General features: G+C 36.4%; 2 pseudogenes; one reads left to right on the top strand and one right to left on the bottom strand.

Moving 5' to 3' along the window:
* Window positions 1-798: 798 nt before the first annotated feature.
* On the bottom strand, window positions 799-5,054 carry LOC108406688 (olfactory receptor 2T5-like; annotated as a pseudogene).
* An 11,014-nt stretch (window positions 5,055-16,068) lies between these two features.
* On the top strand, window positions 16,069-17,003 carry LOC118973770 (olfactory receptor 2T29-like; annotated as a pseudogene).
* The last annotated feature ends 6,249 nt before the right edge of the window (window positions 17,004-23,252 follow it).

Genomic DNA, 23,252 nt, shown 5'->3' with positions numbered 1-23,252 from the left:
TCCTAATTTTTCTAATAAATTACATACTTCAAAACTTAGTGCAGATGTCACCGCATGCAAGAGATCTTCCTCAATCTTCTTTCAACATTGAATTTATAGTCTTCCTATGGTTCTAAAACTTCTACCTGCTGGGGAATATTAATCACCCCTGATGCCTTAGTTGGAACATGTGGGATGAGGCATGCAAAATATAAGCATACAGGTAATTGTCTCAGTAAAGATTCAGCACTGTAAAAAGAGTGTTTTTAAAGACAGTGTGTTATATACACTGCCACCTAACAGATTACAATAAAAATGGGAAAGGACAAAGACTCAAAAAAGGTGGGAGGATTGACATTTCAACTGTTTATATGGGAAAATTTTACTTTTATAGAAAAGTATCATGGGTATGAACGGTTCAAACAACACCTACCCGCTCTTTACCAAGACTCTCCAGTTGTTCATATTTTACCTTCTTTGTTTTAACATTTTTCTCCTCCCCCTATCATTTAAATCAATTTCATGCTTTCACATGATATTTTTCCTATAAATATTTTTGTTATATATTCCTAAGAATATGGATATTCTTCTACAGAGAGTGCAGTTATCAACCTTAGTATATGTAACTTATATAATGATTGTATAAAGCATTTTGAATGGAGAAAGTTTATAAAATTGAGTTTTCTCCTACATGGAACCAATACTTAGAAGAGGTGCAAAATTAGATGAGACACAGTGCTATGTGAGTGTGAAGAATAATGCTGATAAGATTCTAAACATACAATGTAGAGTGAAGGAAAATATGTTGATATCAGTTTCCTACTTTATGGTTTTTTGAAAGACAGGTCCCACAGTCAGCATTTTCTTTAGTGCCCCCATAACATCCTTATTCCTTAGACTATAGATCAAAGAATTTAGCACAGGAGTGAGTATGGTGTGAAAGACAGACACCACCATGTCCTTCTCAGGGGTGTGGGAGGAACTGGGGAGCATGTAGGTGTAGACGGCAGCCCCATAGAAGAGGGTGACCACAGTCATGTGGGAGGAGCAGGTGGCAAAGGCCTTCTTCCGGCCTGTGCTGAGTTCATCCTGTGGATGGTGAGGAGGATGAAACCATAGGAGCCTGAAATGATGGTCACAGGGATGAGCAGCATGAGGACACAGCAGAGGTACATGAGTGTCTCATAGATGGAGGTGTCTGAGCAGAAGAACTTCATTACAGCAGGGACCTCACAGAAAAAATGATGGACCACCCAGGATCTGCAAAAAGGGAAAGTCATGGTGACAGATGTGAGCATGAAGCCATCTACTGATCCCAGGAGCCAGTAGCCAGATGCCAGAAGGACACACACTCTGTGGTTCATGAGGACTGGATAATGGAGAGGATGGCAGATGGCTGCATAGCGGTCATAGGCCATTGCAGCCAGGAGGAAATTCTGATCCACCTAGTGTCACACAGAGCAACATATGCATACCACATCTGGGGGCTGAGATCATGTTCACACCACGAGCATCTTGGGCACAGTGATGGAAATGTACGTCACGTCCATGAGAGACAACTGGCTGATTTAAAAGTACATGGGGGTGTGGAAGAGGGCATCAGAGTGTATCAGAAGGACCAGGATGGTGTTTCCAGACAAGGCCATCAGGAAAACCACAAAAATTACCACACAAAGGATTGCCGGGTGTTTGGATTGACTGAAGATTCCCAGCAGGATGAACTCTGACCTTCCTGAGTGGTTGGCCATCCAGATGGTGTCCTCCATGATTTCACCTGGCCCACCAAGGAGAGAAGTAATGGAGCACTCCTGAGATGCCACCTGCTGAATGACTCTTTATTGCGTGTGTGCATATGGCTGTGTATGTGTGTGTGTGTGTGTGTGTGTGTGTGTGTGTGTGTGTGTGTGTGTGTATGTGTGTGTATCAACCCAATTATCCCAAGTTGAGGAACTCCATGTCCTAGAGACTTAGAGGTTACATATTACCTATAATTCTATGATTGTACTATAAAATAATAATTCACAAATCTGGAATAGAATAATTAGTAACTTGTGAGGTTTTCAAAGTCCAAAGTCATGAGATGACCTAATGATATATGTCTTTTATCTAGAATGTAAATTTACAGACACTGGTGTATGTGAACACAAAAGTGAATTATTTAAAAAGAATATCAATTTTCTAAAAATTTTTGATACAGGAATGAGGATTTCATTAACATCTCTGGTTTGAGGATCCAGGTAGGGTCGTAAACACTCTTGAAGCTGTTTTCCATATAAGAAGTATTTTGTTTCACCATGTACCCAAATACTGAGTCATTACATTATACTCCTGAAACTAATAAAATGTTATACGTCAATTATACCTCAATATATAAAAAGACTTAAAAACTAACTAAATCACAGTTTGAGAAAATCCATATGAATGTTTGAACCCATTGTGCCTGTGAGACTGGCTCACATGTTGAAGCAGTGAAGTTGGGTGGGTTGAGCTGTATATTCAGAAGTAGCCTGTGGGCCTCACCAAGGAACTCTTTGGACATCCTAGGGGCAACATTAGGAGCCCAGACTCTGAAGCTGTACTGCAGCTGTGGGTCCAGCTTATCCTGCACCCCTATCCCCCTGTCCACTCTACATAAAATGCACACAAGCACAATGATCTCAGGCATGGTTAGGAACAAATGAGCTAAAATAGTGGAAGTAGTTGGAACCTGACAGTTATTGATGAATATACATACATACTGCTGTTTTAAATAATTAATATATAGAGAAATAATTGTGCAGAATCTGGGTAAGATACTGCTCTAACTATTATTGTCTGATTATATAAGATGTATTAGCTCAGTTCACCAGTCTTTGTATCTACTTATGCTTTTGATAATTTCGAGTTGATTATTTCTGTATTCATATGTATGAATTTGTTTATATATTCATAAGAATTATGTATATTATGTATGTATGTAGATACATATAATTATTTTATGAATATGAACACTTTAAATATAAACATATAAATATATTCATATAATTCTTTTTAACCCTGGTTAGGAAAAATTTCTTGCAGAAATCCATTTTTTTCTATCCAGTACATGCTTTTCCAAGTTGAAACTTACCTTCTTAAAGCTTCTACCACTTGCTATAAATATCAGGGGACAAGAAAAGGATTGAGAGTGTTAATGCCATTTATCAGGCAAGGCTTTTGTTTTCCAAATGTTAACTGCTTTAATGTACACAGAAAATATTTTTTCATGGAAACAGACAGAGTGGAATGCTGAAAAGCACTGAGATGTTTCTGTATGCAGTTCACTGTTGGCTTTTCTATGTTGCTGGTCACAGGCAGCTTCTGATTTATCTGAAGATAAATGAATGACAAATTAAAATTCATTAAACTCAGGGAGGTCACAATCAGTCTATTCAGGGACAAATATTATATAAATATAATTTAATGTATAATTTTAAAATAACTACAATATAATAAAATGAACGATAGATGCAAAAGATGTCTGGTCTAAGAGCATCAGTAATAGCTTCATCTGTATTTTCTCATGAAGATTACATCTCTGAAGATTTTCAATTTCAGACAAGTTAAAACCCTTATTAACAAGAAGGAACTATGAGCTTCTCTTTCTGGAAAGGATCTACAGGCGGTTATATTGCAGGGATATTTCACAATGATATTTTGGATATCAAATATATTTTATAATATTGTGTAAATTCCAAAAGTTAATTAGTATATTCAATCTATTAATAAATGGAATTTATTCAGGGTGGTAGAGCAGCAGAATACACTGACAATGATTTCAATTTCTTAACATAAATATCCAAGAAATCTGTACATATTGTTTTAGAAAATGTAAGCTTTCTTTCAAATCCCATACACTTTGCCATGTGGATTTTGATCTCTTGAAAATTAAAAAAATAATCCAATGAATTGTAAAGCACACTTGTTTGCCAGTCTATATTTGTGGAAAAGTAAACAAGGGCTAGCACAGGGACCGGTCATGTGAGACCTTCAGCTGTTTGCTGAGCGAGTGGAGGGAGAGCGGAAGGGAATTTGGGGTCACTGGGGAAATCTCTGCTGCGCCTCAGTAAATGGGGATCAGCATCACTAGGCCACAGCAAGCAGCCCACCTGGGATACAGACCTAGAGGGAGCAGTGTCTGCACCACCCTCAGCAGCGGCCCCCACCCCATGCAGACTGATTCTAAAGCAGTTCCCTGAGTTTCATGGAAGCAGTTAAGAGAATATTAAACTTGAGGTCATGGATAGTGTCTGTGGCATATGCCAAACCTTTATTTGAAGCTGATGGCATTCCAGGAATTGTCCTAATGCTCACCACATTCCATCCTTCCCAGGAGCCTGTGAGGCACCTACTCATCTTACTTTGTCCTTTTACATGATAAAAGCTTCAGGTTCTCAGAGTATCTGCCTAATGCCACAAACCAAGCAGAGTGAGAACTCATCTCAGCTCCCGATTCAGCCCCACAGGCTGTGCCTCTGCCTCAGGTCTCTTGACAGCATGGCCTCCCATCTATGGGGGACAATCTGGTGTGGGGCGCCCATGTCAGCTTTCCAGGGGAACTATAAATACTATGCAGATATTTGTCTCTAGTATTTTACAAACCTTAAAAATCAACTACAAGTAATCATCCCATCTCCAAGTAAAATAGTAGCTCTTCCTCTGTAATATTTCAATCTCAGGGAAAGAAAATGCATCATCCAGTAAATGAGGATATATGTATATGTGTGTGTGTGTGTATATATATTCCTTTGCCACAAATAGTTGGAAAACAAAAATTCCTAATACATTGCAATATATAGTGCATTTCCTAATATATTGCAGTAGATACATGACACATATAAAGAAATTCTTAAGGGAAAGAATACTTGATTTTCTACTTAAATACAGATGACAGGTAAACATTTGAGGAAATATTTTCAACAACTAATAGAATATGTCAGAAGCAGAACAATTCAAAATAATAATTACACTTTGCTCTTGCAATTCCCTGTACTTCTGTGGCTGAAACCACCATTTGTTGACGTTATTCGTCTCACCCGGATGGGCTGATGGCGCATGTCCCGGTTAAGTGTACAGAGGAAGCAAGAGAGTGACATCATCCCTGGTGTTACTATGCCCGCTGAGGGAGTGGCTTCTTTTTATGACAAATCTCCTCTGAGACTATAAATAGGAATGCAATGAAAGGAGCTACAGAAGCTAGTGGGTAGCCCTGCTGTGATTGCTTTGTTTCTCTCTCTCATGTCTTCAAAGAAAATTTCTTACTGTTAATCACAATATGCATCAAAAACTTAATCAATATTAATAATAATCACAAATACCAACATCACATAAATTCTTAGCTATGAAATGTAATTTCATGTGTATATGTATACATATACTTTATCATTTAAAGTTCAAGGAAATTTGTGAATAACTTTTGTTCATCTTTTTTGCTGATAAAGTATATGAAACTAATAGTTCAACTTAATTACAAAGACAATACCACTAGTCAGTACTATGGTTGAAAGTAAAACTAAATTCATTTCCTTCACATCTTTCTCTTGATCTCTGTTCTTTAGATTACTGATTTGTATACTTTCCTCTGTATTAACATGAAATATATGTTAATTTAATGCTACCTCATTTTTTCATTTTTTTCCAATTTTTATTTTTAAATTTTTTCATTTTATTGAGATATCATTGGCATATATTCTGTAAGTTTAAGATGTGTAATAGGATGAACTGTTATAGTATATTTTCCAAAGTATTAACTGCAGAAGATTAGCTAACATAGCCTTCAACTCATATTATCAATTTGTTGTTGCTATGGTGAGAAAATAGCTGTACCCTAATTGCAATTTTCAAGTATACAGTGTAATATGTTACATTATAGCCACCATGATGTAGCTAACATGTATAAGATATGTTGGTTTGATACACATTATTAATAAATTATTAACAATGTCTAACACTTACATCACCTCTCATAATTATGATTTGTTTTGGTTAGAACATTTAAGATCTCTATAAACAAGTTTCAGTTATATAATAAGCTATTTACTAAAATCATGATGCTGTGTATTAAACCCTCAGAACTTACTAATCTTTTAATTGACAAATCACTCCTCATTTATTCTACATGCAGCCCCTGATAACAACCACTGTATTTTTGCTTTTGTGATTTTGTCTTTCTTAGATTCCATATACAAGAGAAATCATACATTTTGTCTTTCTCTGTTTGATTTATTATACTTAACATAAATAACAGGGTTTATCCAAGCTGTTGCAAATGGCAGGATTTCCTTCTTTTTCATGGCTGAATAATTAATTCTCCATTGTCTATATCTGTATCTGTATCATTGTATCTATTTATCCATATCTATATCTATATCTATGTCCATATCTATAACTATAAGCATACCTCACTTTATCATGTTTCACTTTACTGTGATTCACAGATTTTATGTTTCTTATATGTTGGAGGTTTGTGACATTTCATTGACCAACCATTAACTCCATTTATCAAATAGCATTTGCTCATTTTGTTCTGTGTCACATTCTGGTAGTTCTCACAATATTTCATACTCTTTTATTACTAATATATTTCTGAGGATGATCTTTGATCAGTGAACTGTTATGTTACCATTGTCATTGTTTTGGGGTCACAAGAATCACTATATAAGATATAAAAATTAACCAGTAAATGTTGTATGTGTTCTGAATCCTACACCAACCAGCCGTTACACATCTTACTCCCACTCCTCAGAATTTCCTATCAACTACACGACAATACTTAAGTTAGTCCAATTAATAAGTCTACAATGGCCACTAAATATGCAAGTGAAAGGAAGAGTTGCATTTGTCTCAATTTAATTCAAAAGCTGGAAATGATTGTGTAGAGTAAGGAATTCTTGTCAAAATAGGTGACAGGCTACAGCCAGGCATCAAGTACCACCGTAATCTGAGGTGTGGATGCAAAGGAAACGTTTTTGAGGGAATGGGAAGTGACAGTCCAGGGGACACACTGCATTTAGCAGAAAGAAAAACAGCCTTATTTATTATGGAGAAAGTATCAACAGTCTGGACACATGATCAGCCACAACATTCCTTACACCAAAGCCTAATCCAGATCAAAGCCTTAATTCTCCCCAATTCTGTGAAGGCTGAGAGGTGAGGAACCTGAGGGAGAGAGGTTTGAAGCTTGAAGACGTGGGTTTATAAGGCTTAAGGAAAGCAGCAATCTTCAGGATGTAAAAGGACATGTTGATGTGCTCTACAAGTTGTAAGAAGTTATACAGAAGATCTAGTTAAGATAATTAATGAAGTGGCAACACAAAACAACAGATTTTCAGTGGAGATGAAATAATCTTACATTGGAAAGAGATGCTATTTTCATAGCTAGAATGGAGAAATCGATGTTTGGCTTTAGAGCTTCAAAGGACGGACTGATTCTCTCTCTTATTTGGGAATAAGGCAGCTGGGAATTTAAGTTGAAGCCAAAGCTCATTTACCATTCTGAAAATGCTGAATCTACTCTGCCTTTGCTCTGTAAATGAAATAAAGCCCAGATGATAGCACATTTGTTTATAACATGGTTTACCAAGTATTTGAAGCTCTGTTGAGACATACTGCTCAGATAGAAAGATTCCTTTCAAAATATTCCTTCTCTTTGACAATCCAACATGTGACTCAAGTTCTGTGTTTGAGATTTTCAAGACCTATGTTGTTTTCATGCTGCTAACAAAACATCCAACTGCAGTCCATGGATCAAGAAGTAATTTTAAATTTTAAATCCTATTGAAGAAATACATTTGGCAAAACTATGGTTGCCATAGACAGTGATTCCCTGATGGATTTAAGCAAAGTAAATTAAAATTTCTCTGGCAATAATTCACTGTTTTATATGCCTTTAAGAACATTTGTAATTTATGGGAAGGAGTCATAATATCAGTATAACAGGAGTTTGGAAGAAATTGATTGCAATCAACATGAGTGACTTTAAAGGGTTCAAGACTTTGGCTTAGGATGCAAACACAGATGTTTGAAAACAGCAGAGGAGCTAGAATTAGGAGTGGAGTTCTGAAAATGTGACTGAGTCGCTATAATTTTGTGATAAAATTTGAGTTGATGAAGAGATGCTTGTTATGGATGAACAAAGAAAGCTATTTCTTAACATGGTATCTTTTCCTGGTTAAGATGTGAAGATTGTTTAATAGACAACAAAGAATTTAGAATATTACATATACTTGATTGATTTAGCAGCGATAGAGTTTGAGAGAATTGATTCCAGTTTCAGAAAATGTTCTACTCTGAGTTAAATGCTATGAAACAGTATCCCATTATACAGAAAAACAACTCATAAAAAGAAGAGCCAATCAGTGCATCAAATTTCATTTTTATCTTCATTCAATAAATCACCATGCATTCCAAGATTCAACACCCACAAACCTAATCAGTCAGCAGTCAAAAATATCAAGGCAAGATCCTCCACCAGCAAAAAGACTACAGTTCTCTCAAACTGAGATAGTGCTTAGCATTTTTTAACAATAAAATGTTTTCTAACTAAGATATGTATACAGTAAAGTAAAAAGAATTTCTTTTGTGCACTGGTAAAATAAAAAATGCATTTAACTTGCTTTATTGTAATATTTGCTATATTTCAGTTGTATGAAACAAAATGCACAATATGTCCAAGGTATGCCTGTATTTCTATAACTATCTCCATCCTTAATTATCTCTACATCTCCCATCTTATTTATCTGTTCATTTATAATCACTTATCTTCTTCTATATGTTGGCTATTGCAAATAGTGCTGCAATAAACATGAGAGTGAATATATCTCTTCAATAACTTGAATTTACTTGGACACATACTGAAAATTGGGTTTACTAGATCACATGGTAGATCTAGTTATAACTTTTTAAGAAACTCAATGTTTTCCATAGTGAATGTACTAATTTATATTCCCACCAAGAGTTTACAAGTATTCAATTATTTTCACATAACATATGTGAGATAATATCCCAATATAGTTTTGATTTGCACTTCCATGATGGCTAGTGATGCTAAGCATCTCTTAATATACTTGGCCATTTGTATGTCTTTGAAGAATATCTATTTGGTTTCTTTTCCTAATTTTAAATCAAATTCCTTGCATTTTTGCTATTGATTTGTATAAGGTCTTTATATGTTTTGGATATTAACCTCTTATCTGATATACAGTTTGCATATATTTTCTCCCAATCTATAGATCACCTTTTAATTTTGGTGATATCTACTTTTGTTTCTGAGAAACATTTAAATTTTTGAAGTTCCATTCATATATATTTGCATTTGTTGCTTGTACTTTTTGTGTCATGTACCATAAACCTTTGTCAATGAACTTTTCCTCCTTACTTTTTACATGATTTTTAATGATGTCATCTATTATATTTAAGTACATAATCCAATTCTAGTTATTTTCAGAGTGTTGTAAGACAAGAGTGTAATTTCCCTTTGTTTTGCATCTGGATATCCAGTTTCCTCAGCACCACTTATTTAAAAGAATATCTATTCCAACTGAGTATTGTTGGCTCCTTTTTCAAATATTAGATGATTTATCTCTGGGCTCTCTATTCTGCTCTTCTGTTCTATTGGTGCTTGTGTCTGCTTTCATGCCAGTGCCATACTGTCTTGATTTATATAGCTTTGAAATATAGGTTGAAATCGGGAAGCCTAATGTCCAGCTTTTTTTTTTTTAATGTTTTGCTTTGGTTATTTAGGGTCTTTTGTCATTCCACTCTATTTTTAAGATTTCTTTGTGTATATCTATGAAACATGTCATTGGAATTTTGGTAGGGATTGCACTGAATGTATAAGTAGCTTTGTATGCTAGCTTTTGACAATAAGAGCTCTTCCCATCAATGAACGTGGGATGTCTTTGCATTAATTTGTTTTATCTAATTTCTGTCATCAATGTCTTCATTGTATAGATATTTCATTCTTGGCTAAAATTGTTCATAAACAGAAAAGCCTAACTTTACATCTATAGATGAACGGATATAAAGACTATTTTGGACATATAAAGGAATATCATTCAGCACAGAAAAGAATATCCTTCTATTTGCAGCAACATGGAAGAAACTTGGAGGCATCATTCTATTGAAATAGGCCAAATAGATAAATACAAATGCTCTATGATCTTATTTAATGGGGAATAAAAAAAACTTGTAGAAACACAGCAGATAGGTGTTTGCCAGGTGCAGGGTAATGAGTGATGATGGTCACAGTCCACAACTTCCAGTTAAGAAGATAGTAAGTTCTTGGGGTGTATGTAGAACCTGGTGACTATAATTAACCATCTCTATCGTATAATTGAAAGCTCTACAAGGCTAGAACTTAAATCTTCACTTCTAACAAAGAATAGTAAATAGGGGAATTATAGATATGTTAACTAACCATATTATAGTAATAATTTTGAATACATACATACAATCACTATGCTGTACTTGCTAAAATTATGCAATATTATATGTCAATTAAATCTTAAAAAGCTGGAAAATGTTGAAAAAACTAAAATGAATTTATTTCTGAAATTTTTAGTTTTGGTCCTATTGTAAATGGGATTGTCATTCTTATTTATTTTCAGTTAGTTTAATATTAACATAGAAATGCAACTGATTTTTGTGCATTGATTCATATTCTAAACTTATACTGAATTTCTTATTAGATCAAACATTTTTGGGAGTCTTTAAGATTTTTTATACATAACAATGTATCAGTAAAAAAAACGATTTTTTTTCTGACTCTGAAGACTTTAATTGTTTTTCCTATGTAATTGCTCTGGATCACACAACCAGTACTATACTGAATAGGAGAGATGAGACTGGGCACTCTTGTGTTCTTCTTGTTGTTAAGAGGAGAAGATTTCAACTTTTACTGTTGACTATGACATTGGCTGTGTTTACATTATATTCCCTTTATTATGTTGGTATATATTACTTGTATATGCAAATTACTGAGAATGTTTAGCATGAAAATCACTGGAATTTTAAATGTTTTATATGCACTGAGACGACTACATTTAAAATTTCAAACTATGTAGTGCATCATATTGGTTGATTTGTGTATATTGTTGCATCCTTGAAATGCAAATACAAATCCCACTTAATCACTGTGTATGATCATTTTAATGTGTTGTTAAAATCAGTTGCTAGTATCTTGCTGAGAATTTTTTGCATCTATATTCTTCAGGCATTTTGACATGCACTTTTATCTTATAATACTCTATTATGGTATTGTTACAAGGGTAGTTATGTTTCTGTAAAACAAATTTGGGAGTGTTTTATCTTCAGTTTTTAAGAAGAATTTGAGAATAATTGACATTAATTATTTTTTAAATGAGAGAATTAATCTGTGAAGCAATATTATCCTTGGCCTTTCTTTGTGGGGTATTTCTGGTCACTGATTCAATGTCCCTCATACAAAAGTGTTCAGATTTCTACTTTTTCATGGTTTAGACATAGCATGCTATATGTCTTGAGGAGCTTATCTTGTATATGAGAAATTTATCTTTTCTTTGAGGCTGTCCAATTTGTTGGTATACAAATTATCACAGAGGTCTCTAATGAACCTACATATGTTGTGGTATCAGTGGTAATGCCTCCTATTTCACTCATTATTTTATTAATTTATATCCTCTCTCTTATTCTTACTAAGGCTACCTAAAGGATACTCTATTTTGCTTATCTTTTTAATAAATATATTCTTCATTTCATTGATTATTTTAGCCTCTCAGTAATTTCTGCTCTAATCTTTAGTTCCTTTCTTCCAGCTTTGGACTTAGTTTCTGATTTTTCTAGTTCCATGAGTGGTAAAATTTCATTGTATATTTAGTATCTTTATTCTTTCTGAATGTAGACTTGCATTAGTACAAATTTCCTACTGAACACTGCTTTTTCTGTAGCTCATAATTTTGCTATGGTTTGTTTACACTTTAAACTTAAATATGCAGTGTGGTGACTATAGTTTAAAATATTGTATTGTATTCATGAATGTTCCAAGGAGAGGAGAGCTATAATGGTCCCACTGTAACAATGACAACAAAATGGAAATTATGTCAGTTGAAGGATATATTAACTGACCTTACTCTAGTAAAATTTTTGCAATATAAACTCATCAAAGTCACAATATGCACACTAAACTTATATAAAGTTTTATGTCATTGTATCTCACTAAAACTGGAAAGCATTTCAAAAATAGAAATGATTTGAAAATGCTGAAATTAAATAGAAGAAACATTAAATTAACAGAGTGTATATGAATAACAGAAGGTATAAAATCAGTAATCTAATGAACACTGATCAAGCAAAGATGTGGGGGTGATGGTTTCACTTTTCGTTTCAAATACAGTACTAATTAGTGGTATTCTTTTTGATAAACCAATTGAACAATTAGTTTCAGCTTTTATATCAGGGAAAGACATGAAGAATAAGAAAAAACAATATTTCACAAATTTTCATTCAACTTTAATGATAAAAATTATATATATTTATATATTTGTATATACAGTCACAGATGCATGAAAGCATATTTTGTAAAATGAAAATGATCTATGGATTTAACTCATATTTCATAGGTGCAAATTTATTAGTGATGGAATTTGTGATTATTGTTACTATAGGTTAAGATTTTGACACATATTGAGATTAACAATAAAAGGAGTTCTTTTAAAGACATCAGACAAGAAAATGCAAGGGTAGTATATCCATGAGCTTCCTTAGCTCTCTTAATTGCATTCCTCTTTCTAGGTCTCAGAGGGAATATATCAAAAGAAAAACCATTCACTCAGTCGGCATAATAAAACCAGGCATGATGTCGCTCTCCTACTTCTCTTTGTGCACTTAACCTGGACACGCTCCTTCAGCCCATCTGGGTGAGATGAGCAACATCATCTAATGGAGGGTTAACCAGAAAAACAGAAAGAACTGTGAGATCAAAAGGTAATTATTGTTTTCACTTATTCTTCTGCTTCTGACACATTCTATTAGTTGCCAAAAATATTTCCTCAAATTTTTACCTATCATCTGTTTTTAAGAAGAAAGACAAATGTACATTTCTTCTTAAAATCTTCATGTAACATGTATTTACAGCAATGTATTAGGAAATGGGCTTTTGTTTTCCAATTATATTGGACAAAAGAATACAAATCCTTCCTTCTTCATTGGGTGCTGCCTTTCACTCCCCTTAGACTGAAATTTGACAACAGATGTACTGATTTAACTTTGAGTAGGGACAATTTCTGAACGTTAGAAAATGCTAAAAAAATATCTCCTTCATATTTATGTTTCCCTAAAGTCACAGTGTGTGACTTCAACAATGTTGTTTACTGTGGAGGGAAGACTGTTTCCCCAAGAATTCTGAGGCAGAGTCACAGCCTTTGGGATCAACTCTTGGGCTGAGACACAGGTTCTTAACTCTGCTTAGTTGCATGGTGTTAGGCAGACCCTGAGATGCTGAATCTTTTAATGTGGAAAAGGAGAAAATTAGGAGTAGGTACTTCAGAGAAGCTCTTGGGAAAGAAGTGTAGTAAAACAGTTGAGTAATTGCTTCAAATAAACATATGATATTCTACCAGAACTCAGTGATTTCCCAATTAAAGATGCACTAAATTGTTTACATGAAACTGTAGGAATTACACTAGCAAAAAGTAAGCAAGTATGCGGGAGAAACAGCTGCCATGCCTGATACAGAGTGTTCCTTTTGGCCTGTTGTTCCAGGTGGGCTGCTTACTGTGGCTCAATGACAGTTACCCCAGTTACCAGAGTATAGCGGAGGTTTCCCTGGCACCTGCTGCGCACCTCCCTGGTCTTCCTCCATTCACTCTGTAAACAGTTTGAAGGTGTTCACTGGGACTGTACACTGAGCTGGTCCTTGCTTCCCTTTGGCTGCATGTGTAGACTTGGTCAGCAGGTATGTTTTGCAATTTATCTCTGTTTTTAAATTATGAACAGAGCTCAGAATCCATCTACTAGCAAGGGTGGGATTTCACAGAAAGGTTATAATTTTTTAGTGTAATATATCCCAGATTTGTTAGATATTTATATTAAGAAATAAATAAAATACAGTATTCTCTACTGCTTTGGCACCACAGAACTGGGAATGTCAGTAAACTGAATATTGGAATTATTACAAGAAAATAAAACATATTTGAAATTTGAAAATTCCTTCTGAAATATCCCCTCATCATAGCTATCTCTAAATTCTTCCCATAAAGAAGAGCCAAATAGTTCTTTCCTGCTATAAGGATTTATGAAATTTAACCTTTGTCATATCAGAAATTGAAAACCTGCAAATGTTTTATCTTTGTAAGAGAAAAGGTAGATGAAGCTATTACTGACTGATTCTCTTAAGAAAGGCCAGGTGTCACATAAGTCTATTATTTATTTATTCATTTATTTTGTAGCCATTAAAAAATTACACACTAAATCACATTTATATATTTTTCCCTAAATAGACTGCAACCTCCTTAAGTGCAACCAAGTTTAGCTTGTGTTTGATCTTCAGCGTCTGTAACACAGAGGCGGGGCGTGCGCAGTCAGGGGAGGGTCGGCAGCGGTGCGCAGTCTGCCTCTGCATCTGCGTTTCTATGAAAAATTAATTGCTGCGTGAATTAAAGGAGGTAACATTCAGGAAAAAAATGAGAGCCTCGTCTTATAATTGGCAGTAGCACTCTAAATCCTATTTATTCTCCCCTTGAGATTTAGAGGAAATGCATAAGCTTTAAGAAGATTGATTTCAACTTGAATAAAATATGTACTCGACAGAAACGAGAAACATTTCTACATAAAGGCTCTGATTAACCAGGTTTAAGTAAGAAAAATATATTTATGTCAGTATTCATATTTATTTAAACATTTATTTAAATTTTATATATTTGTATAATACAATTATATGTATATATACAAAGTATATGTATAACATATGTATGTATACAAACACACACTCCTAAGTTGCTTAGGAATACAGAAATGACCAAATCCAAATTCTGAAATATATAAATAGGGATTAAACTGCTGAACTGAGACAATGTATCTTATATCAACAGATATAGCCACCATATCCTTCATAGATTATACACAATTATTACTGTAGATATTAACTTTTTGAACTAGCAGTATGCATTATGTTTATTCACATGTGACTCCGAGTATTTTAAAAATTTTCACTATTTTACCTCACTTAATCTTAAATACACTTGCAATTAAACATTGTTACCCTCTTTTTGTGTGGAATGGGCAGAGGAATAGTATCTAGAAGACAAACTAGGCCCATAAGCATAGTCCAGTTTCAGAGTTTGGGCTCCTAACATAGTGCACCTAGGATAGGTAGGGGGCTGGTGGTTGTGAGGATCCCCACCTGCTTCTTGTGATATGTAACCCACTCTACCCAACCCCAGTGCCTCACAGGGTGGCCCAACCCAAAGGGAAACATGGGTTCAACTGTTTCATATATATTTTCCCCAAATTCTGTTTCAGCTAGCTTTTGAATCTTTTTCTTTTGTTGATGTATAATTGATATACGTCATTATATTAGTTTCAAGTGTACAATGGGATGATTTGATATTTGTATATAATATGAAATAAAATATTTCTTACATGGAATATACCTTGAAGAGTTTTAAAGATACCAGTGGGATCCTTAAACAAGGCATTTTAATAAAGTTCTGAGTGTTATAACAAAGATTTTGGAATAACATGTATCTTTTTTCAGGGATCCACTTACTGTGTTTGAATAGGGCAGAATGATAATATGGATTTCATACTTGTCTATAAAGGACACTTCAGATAATCTCATGACCTCAACTTGTGGCAGCCCCACCATAAGTTACCAATTCTTTTGACCCACAGTTGTGAATCGCTACTTTTCTGGTCAATTAGTAGAATTCCAGGTACTTTGTAATTTCCAGATCTGGAGTCCATGGGATTTCCTCCAGTTAGCATATTTGGGTTGGTACACACATACACACACTCACTAAATGTTTATTTCAGAGGGTAGTTTCTCATGATTGGTCCACTAACCCTAATGCCTTACTTCATGGGCCAGGTGAAATCATGGAGGACACCACCTGGATGGCCAACCTCTCAGGAAGGTCAGAGTTCATCCTGCTCGGAATCTTCAGTAAATCCCAACACCCAGCCCTCCTTGGCGTGGTCATTTTCGTGATTTTCCTGATGACCTTGTCTGGAAACACCATCCTGATCCTTCTGATATGCTCTAATGCCCACCTCCACACCCCCATGTACTTTTTCATCAGCCAGTTGTCTCTCATGGATGTGACATACATTTCCGTCACTGTGCCTAAGATGCTCGTGGACCGGGTCACAGGTGTGAACACGATCTCAGCCCCCGGATGTGGGATCCAGATGTTCCTCTATTTGACACTGGCAGGTTCAGAATTTTTCCTCCTGGCCACCATGGCCTATGACTGTTATGCAGCCATCTGCCATCCTCTCCATTACCCTGTCCTCATGAACCACAGGGTGTGTCTCCTCCTGGCATCTGGCTGCTGGCTCCTGGGATCTGTGGATGGCTTCATGGTCACATCTGTCACCATGAACTTCCCCTTCTGCAAATCCCTGGAGGTCCATCATTTCTTCTATGAAGTCCTTGCGGTAATGAAGCTCTCCTGCTCATGTACCTCTGATGTGTCCTCATGCTGCTCATCCCTGTGACAGTCATTTCAGGCTCTGATGGTTTCATTCTCCTCACCATCCACAGGATGAACTCAGCAGAGGGCCGGAAGAAGGCATTTGCCACCTGCTCCTCCCACATGACTGTGGTCACCCTCTTCTATGGGGCTGGCGTCTACACCTACATGCTCCCCAACTCCTACCACACCCCTGAGGACATGGTGGTGTCTGTCTTTTACACCATACTCACTCCTGTGCTAAACCCTTTGATCTATAGTCTCAGAAATAAGGATGCCACAGGGGTTCTAAAGAAAATGTTGAATGTGGGACCTGTCTTTCAGGAAACCATAAAGTAGGAAAATTTAATACTGCTTTTCCTTTCTCTAAACATCATTCATTTAGAATCTTAGGCCAACACTATTCTTTAGATTTTCATAACATGATGCCTTATCTATTTTTCATACATCTTTTAAAAATTGCATCCCTCTACTAGAAAATTTTGATTTTGAAAAATTTCTCCTGTCTTTCTTTCTCCTTTGTAACTCTTTAAGATATACTGTGCAAATATATTGTATTTGTGTTATTTTTACTGAAGTTAATAACTGAACTCTGAATCTATAGAAATATCCATACTTTCAGAAGACACATAATAAAATTATTTAGAAGAGAAAGTCATGCAATGCTGTGAAATTTATTTAAATTAGAAAGAGGAAAAGAGATGGCATGAAAGAGAGGCAGTGTTAAAATTGGTGATTCTGAGTAAAAAATGTATGGGCTTCATACCATGCATACCTATGCTACTTGTCTGTGTATACAAAATTGTTCCACATAAACATTTAAAGTATCAGTTCTTCCTGCTTTAATGAATTTGTTCTCTTTTTTTTTTGAGTTTGTGTTATGTTTGTGCAGTGTGACATAATTCTTAGGAAACGTGTTCATTTAAATGTGTCTAATAATTTCTGAGACAGTTCTGGCATCTACCCACCTTTATTTGGGCTACTTTTTTTCATACAGTCCAAACCTCAATGCACCTAGTAGCAATTAATTTTTCCCAGCAAGAGGTTGGTGTAGGATAGTGAATTCCGTAAGGAACTATGGGAAAACTGTAAGCTAAGAGTGGAAAGCAAAGCAGAGGCATCCTCCCTTGTACAAAATAAGGAAGGAACTACAGCAAATACTACTAACCCTTAAAATGACCCGAAAACAGCAGAATAGGCCATCTGTACCTGGTGAAGGGAAGGTAAAACTGCGAAGGGTGATGTGACGGAGCCATGACTAATTGGGACCTAGACCCGCTCCCCATTCCGGCCCACAAGTGCGGGGGAGAGGAGTGGAGCAGAGAGAGGATAAGTGCTCGGAATCTAGCACACGGGCCCAGATAAATGCTCCAAGCAGATGAGTCCACGTAGCACTGAGCTTTGGTGATTGGCAGGGCTGCACTCCAGGGAGATGTGCAGCATTCTGGGAGTCCGTGATCCTGTAACTTGTGGAGGAAAGGCGTCCTCCATCTGTCCCACTGAGATCCAAGCAGAGACCACACATCGAACAGTTTACCAGCAGATAACAGTGTGCCACAGAAGCATGGGTCAAGGGAGCTCTTTCCAAGGATAAAGGGCGGGTGGATGGTGCCACCCCTCAGCCCAGCGGGCTGCGTATTCACAGGAACCCGCTCTGAGCGCTCCATCTCCCTCCCTGCAGCTCAGCCACATGGCAGCCCTTCCTTGTGCCTCCGCCCTGCCCAGCCCACTCAGCCGGACAGACTGCAGTGCCTGCAGGCAGAGGGAGGACACTTCCAGGTGCCCCTGGCCCTCCCCCAGTCCACATGGTGGGGCACGTGCATGAACCAGCCCTGTACTCTAGCTCCCTCACAGGAAGGATGACCACAGCAGCTCCCTGCACTCCTGCCCTGTCCTGCCATCTTGGCCCAGCAGCAGCTGCCTTTGTTGACAAGCAGGCAGAGGGCAGCTCTACCTATAGTTCATCCCAGCAGAAGTGCCTCAAGGCACCCAAAGGGCCCAGAGGCCTGCGGGCTCCTCTGCTGACACAGACCAACCACTGCTGGCAGACAGGCCAAAAGGCAGCCCTGCTCTTTGCCCACCAGTGGCACCCTAGAGCCCTACCTTATAGGAGAACCGGGCACTGGGGAGTAAACTGTCTTCAGCTTCTTCATGAACCTATTACCCTGCACACCAGGAAGCATAACAGACAAAGTTTAACCACAGGAGAGAGTACTGAAGTCAACCAGAGAATTTAAAAATATTAATTATGAGTGAAACCTCATCTGGCTGTCAGCAGACTACTCAGCAGAACCATACAGGCAGAAGTCAGGGGCATGATATGCTTATTGTACTGAACCTGAAGGACCTTCACCAAGAATCCTCTAAGAGCAAAAGTCTCATTCAAATATGCAGAGATTAAACAATTCCCAGATAAATGACAACTCAAGGAATTTATGACCATTCAATCAGCATAACAGCATACAGCAAAGGGACTGCTGTAGATGGAAAGATTTCTTAGCATAATAGTTTTATGTTTTTCTAATTCTATTATCTGCTAATATGAAATTGTTTGTTTGCTTGTTTTTTAGAGCCCACATGTGAGGCCATACAGTGTTTGTCTCTGTCTGGCTCAGCTCAGCACAATGCCTTCCAGATTCACCCACTTTGTCATCAATTGCAAGACTTTCTTCTTTTTATTGTTGAATGATACATCATGCCTATTGTGTGTGTGTAATTTTATGTATGCACTCATCCATCTAAGATCTTTTAGGTTGTTCTATATTTTGGCTTTTGTGAATAACACAGCAGTGAACATGGGTGTGCAGATCCTCTTTGACATACTGATTTCAGTTCTTTCAAATATCTCCCGGCAGTGGGATTGCTGGATCAAATGGACTTCTGAGGCACCCCCGTACTGTGTTCCATAGAATGCTCTATTTCACATTTACACCAACAGTGAATTAGAGGTACTTTTTCCTATATCGTGTTGATATTTGCATTCTGTCTGACAACAGCCATGTTAAGATACATTAGGTGATATCGGGTTATGGTTTTGTTTTATAGTCCTCTGTCAATTAGTGATGTTGAGGCATCTTTTAAAGCATATCCACTTTGGAAAAACGATACACAGGTCCTTTCTTCTTTAATTTATTGGACTATTTGCTTTTTTTTTAAACAAAAACTTTATGGGTTATCAAATTACAACTTTCAAAATTATAAATACATTTATCTTTGGCCCAACAATCAAATTTCTGAGACTTAATCTTACAGACAGGAACAGCTGCACATGTACATCCAATATCACAGTACTGGCTGTAAAGGAACAACATCAGAAACAATCTAAGGAGCCATTCGTAGAAAGCTGGTTACATGGTCTATGGTATGCCTATCCCCCACCCCAAAATAATTGCCATGCAGTTGTAAAAGAGATGGAGAAGGCCTCCATGTTCTGATAGGAAAGAGCTCTAGGATATGCCCTTAAGTGAGGAAAACAAGAACAGTGTGCAACTATACTATGTTTTGTCTAAGAAACCATACTGAGCTGTGTAAGTTTTCTGTATATTTCTGATCATAATCCCTTATAATATATGTTGTTGGTAAATATTTCCTCCCTTTCCATCGACTGATTTTCATTTTATTTATTATTTTTGAGGTGAAGAGGACTTTTTAAAATTAATGTATAATTGATATGCAATCTTATGAAGGATTCATGACCAACATTATGGTTTCAACATTCACAAATATAGTCAAGCCCTCTTCCACTCCATTGCAGTAACTGTCTGTCAGTGTATTAAGATGCTTTAGAGTCATTACTTGCCTTCTCCAAGCTATCCTGCTTTCCCTGTGACCTACCTATATTATGTGCGATAATCATAATACACCTTAATCCCTTTCTCCCTTCCTTCCTACCCACCCTTCCCAAACCCTTCCCCTTGGTAACTGCTAAAGGGACTCCTTCTTGGAGTCTGTGAGTCTGCTGCTGTTTTGTTGCTTCAGTTTTGCTTTGTTGTTATACTCCACAAATGATGAATTCATTTGGTACTTTCTTACTCCACCTGGCTTATTTCACTGGGCATAATACCCTCTAGCTCCATCCACATTATTGCAAATGGTAGGATTTGTTTTCTTCTTATGGCTGAACCATATTCCATTGTGCATATGCACCACCTGTTCTCTATCCATTCATCTCCCAGTGGACACTTAGGTTGCTTCCATATCTTGGCTATTGTAAATAGTGCTGTGAAAAAAAACAGAGGTTTTTTCAAAAGCATATGTCTTTTCTAATCAAGGATCTTGTTTTCTTCAGTGAAATTCCTAGGAGTGGAAACACTGGGTCAAATGGTATTTCTATTTTTAGTTTTTGAGGAACCTCCATATTGCTTTCCACATTATTGAACTGATTTGCATTCACATCAGCAGCGTAGGAGGGTTCCACTTTCTCTGCATTCTAGCCAGCATTTCTTGTTCCTTGTCTTTAGGATGTTGGCTATTTTAACTGGTGAGAGGTGATATCTCATTGTGGTTTTAATTTGTATTTCCCTGATAATTAGTGGTGTGGAGCATCTTTTCGTGTGCCTGTTGACCATCTGAATTTCTTCTTTGGAGAAGTGCCTGTTCAGATCCTCAGCCCATTTTTAATCAGGTTATTTGTTTTGTGGGGGTTGAAGCATGTAAGTTCTTTGCATATATTAAATTTTAACCCCTTATCAGATATGTGATTTACAAATATATTCTCCCATACTGTAGGATGCTTTTTTGTTCTACTAACAGTGTCCTTTGCTGTACAGAAGCTTTTTAGTTTGATGTAGTCCCATTTAATAATTTTTGCTTTAGATTCCCATGTCTAAGCAGATGTGTTAAGGAAAAAGTTGCTTCTGTTTATATTCAAGAGATTTTTGCCTATATTTTATTCCAAGAGTTTTATAGTTTTATGGCTTAAACTCAGGTCTTTGATCCATTTTGACTTTACTTTTGTGTATGCAGTTTGATAATAATCTACTTTCATTCTCTTGCATGTAGCTGTCCAGTTTCGCCAACAACAGCTGTTGAAGAGGCTGTCATTTTCCCATTTTATATTCATGGCTCCTTTATCATAGATTAACTGCCCTATAAGTGTGGGTTTATATCTCGGCTCTCTGTTCTATTCCACTGGTCTATGTGTCTGCTCTTGTACCAAATTATCTTGATTACTGTGTCCTTGTAGTACAGCTTGAAGTCAGGGAACATAATCCTCCCCCACATTATTCTTCCTTCTCAGAGTTGCTTTGTCTTTTGTGGTCTTTTGTGGTTCCATATGAATTTTAGAAGGATTTGTTCTAGTTTGTTGAAGAATGCTGTTGGTATTTTGATAGGGATTGCATTGAGTCTGTAGATCACTTTAGGCAGGATGGTCATTTTGACAATATTAATCCTTCCTATCCATTAGCATGGGATGTATTTCCATTTACTAGTATCTTCTTTAATTTTTCTCATGAGAGCCTTGCATATTTCATGGTATAGGTCTGTCATCTCCTTGGTTAGGTTTATTTCTAGGTATTTTTTTCTTTTCAGTCAAATTGTAAATGGAGTTGTTTTCCTGATTTCTCTTACTGCTAGTTCATCATTAACATATAGGAATGCAACATATTTCCCTGTATTAATTTTGTACCCTGCAACTTCGCTGAATTTAGTTATTTGATCTGGTAGTTTTTTGTGGATTCTTTTGTGTTTTCTATGTACAATATCATGTCATCTGAAAACAGTGACAATTGAGTTTCTTCTTTACTAATCTGGATGCCTTTAATTTATTTGTGTTATCTGATTGCTGTGGCTAGGACCTCAAGGACTATGTTGAATACAAGTGGGGAGAGTGAGCATCCTTGTCTTGTTCCCGATCTTAGAGGAAAAGCTTTGGTTTGTCGTATATGGTTTTCTTCTTCCTTCTCTACTCTTTATATATTAGGTGCCATATTCTGTGCTCTTTGTGTATCCCTTGACTAACTTTGTGAATAGTTGATTTAACTTTGCATTTTCTTAGTAATTAATTGGATTTCTTCCTTTACTGTGGTTTTATTTACCCTAGTGACAACTGTTTAGCTTTAAGAGCACTTTCATCTATGGAAGTCCCTTTGAAATACACTGTGGAGATGGTTTGTGGGAGGTAAATTTCCTCAAATTTTGCTTATCTGGAAATTGTTTAATTACTGCTTAAATTTAAATGACAATTTTGCCAGGTAGAATATTCACAGTTGGAGGTCTTTCTGTTTCATTGCATTGAATATATCAGGCCACTCCATTCTGGCCTCTAAAGTTTCTTCAGAGAATTCTACTTTTAGCGTGATAGGCTTTCCTTTATGCATGATTTTTTCTCTCTCTCTTTGGCTGCCTTTAATACTTTGTCCTTGTCCTTGATCTTTGCCATTTTAACTACTATATGTCTTGGTTTTGTCTTCCTAGATTTCATTGTGTTGGGAGATTTCTTCACTTTCATCACCTGAGAGACTATTTCCTTCCCAAGATTGGGAAAGTTTTCAGCAATTATTTTCTCAAAGAGACTTTGTCTCTTTTTCTCTCTTCTTCTTCTTCTGGTGCCCCTATAATGCGAATATTGTTTCATTTGGATTGTTT

Source organism: Manis javanica, chromosome 14 (genome assembly GCF_040802235.1).
Source record: "Manis javanica isolate MJ-LG chromosome 14, MJ_LKY, whole genome shotgun sequence".
NCBI classification, from domain to species: Eukaryota; Metazoa; Chordata; class Mammalia; order Pholidota; family Manidae; genus Manis; species Manis javanica.
Note: the sequence above shows the minus strand (reverse complement) of the source record. Positions and strands in the feature narration are given on the sequence as shown.